The 1474-nt window shown below is 53.7% G+C and overlaps 1 pseudogene across 1 annotated transcript; it reads right to left on the reverse strand.

The window, feature by feature from the left end:
• Positions 1 to 393: 393 nt before the first annotated feature.
• LOC309827882 (ubiquitin-conjugating enzyme E2 Q1-like) lies at positions 394 to 1153 on the reverse strand (annotated as a pseudogene). The gene has a single exon. The product of its transcript is annotated as a ubiquitin-conjugating enzyme E2 Q1-like (transcript).
• Between the last annotated feature and the right edge of the window lie 321 nt (positions 1154 to 1474).

Raw genomic sequence — 1474 nt, forward strand, 5'->3', positions numbered from 1 at the left:
GAATAGCCATCATTGTCCTGCAATAGGCAGAGCGATCATGTCCAGGAAAAGTGAGGGAGGGAACCACAGAGGCAGAGGGAGATCCAAATACAGCATTCAAAGGTAACTGGTCCAGAGGCTTCCCTGGGGCTTCCCTGGTGGCACAGTGGTTGAGAGTCCGCCTGCCGATGCAGGGGATGGGGGTTCGTGCCCTGGTCCGGGAGGGTCCCACATGCTGCGGAGCGGCCGAGCCCGTGAGCCATGGCCGCTGAGCCTGCGCATCCGGAGCCTGTGCTCCGCAACGGCAGAGGCCACAACAGTGAGAGGCCCGCGTAGGGCAAAAAAAAAAAAAAAAAAAAAGGGTAATTGGTCTAGTGATGCCTAGGGAAGGAGGAAGGGGATGGCATTCCCGGGTTAGCCATCTTCCTTCGGGGGTGTGTACCAGCCGTTTTTTTCATGGATCTGCACCAAGGACTTGTAGGCCTGCTGTGCTCTTGTCGGGCTGTATTGAGATTTGTTGGCTCCAAACTGCGCTCGTGCTTTTCCCTTCACCCGTGTGGCACTGATCTGCATGATCGCTGACTCTACTGAGTAGGCACTGCTCCAGCCCTGCTTGGTGAGAAGTTCCATGCAGATGGCACCTCCGCCCAGAACATACCCTCGGAGAGGACTGGAGACACAACCCTGACAAACGGCACGTCAAAGGGAAAGTTATCTGTAAAAGAAGAGTTAAGTAGGATGAAGTCGGCTCCTTTCTCTGAGGATCTGGAGATGGTTGTGCAAAGCACTGTCCTGGTCAACTTTGAGGAGTTTGACATTCCAATCATACAGGCTGTCATTCACGAGTTCGACTGTATAGTTTCTGCCTTTGAACCTCAGTGATCAGTATATATCCCTGAGCTCCTTCATCACCTGGTCAGTAGCCTGCGCCGAGCCAGACACCGCACCATCTAAGTAATCTTGCCTCTGGGTCTTTTTAATTTTCTTTGGTATGGCCAAGTTTTCTTTTCCAATGCCGTCATCTTCAGATTTCTTGCCCTCAGCTGGCGCTTCTTCTCTCATTTATTTCATAGTGATCTAGGTCTTCTGTGTCCTCAGGCATCTCTTCATCTTCACCTTCCGAAGATACATCTTCCTGTGTACACTGCTCTTCTGGAAAGGGCTGATCCAGCATCTCCACATCTGGATGCTGAGGGAGGTTACAGAGTTTACACAGGTCGGAGATGATCCTCTTCAGATGCTGCAACAGCAGAGTATTCCCCTTCTTTATGTCCACCAGCCTCTCCAAGAGAGCAGCCAAGTTAGCGTCACTGGACTCCGCTGACCAGATGGGGGGCACAGCTGGGTATGACTCCGTGATGTTGTAGTGGATGCAAACGGGATCCCCAGGCACCGACCCCTGTGGGGAGAGATGCAGTCCGGGCGCGGCCCTCGTCCCGGCCCCTCTGGCCTCAGCCAGCGGGAACTCGCATCTCAGCTGGTCCAGGAAGGCGCT

Source organism: Grampus griseus (genome assembly GCF_964374135.1).
Source record: "Grampus griseus genome assembly, chromosome: 10".
In the NCBI taxonomy this organism is placed as follows: domain Eukaryota; kingdom Metazoa; phylum Chordata; class Mammalia; order Artiodactyla; family Delphinidae; genus Grampus; species Grampus griseus.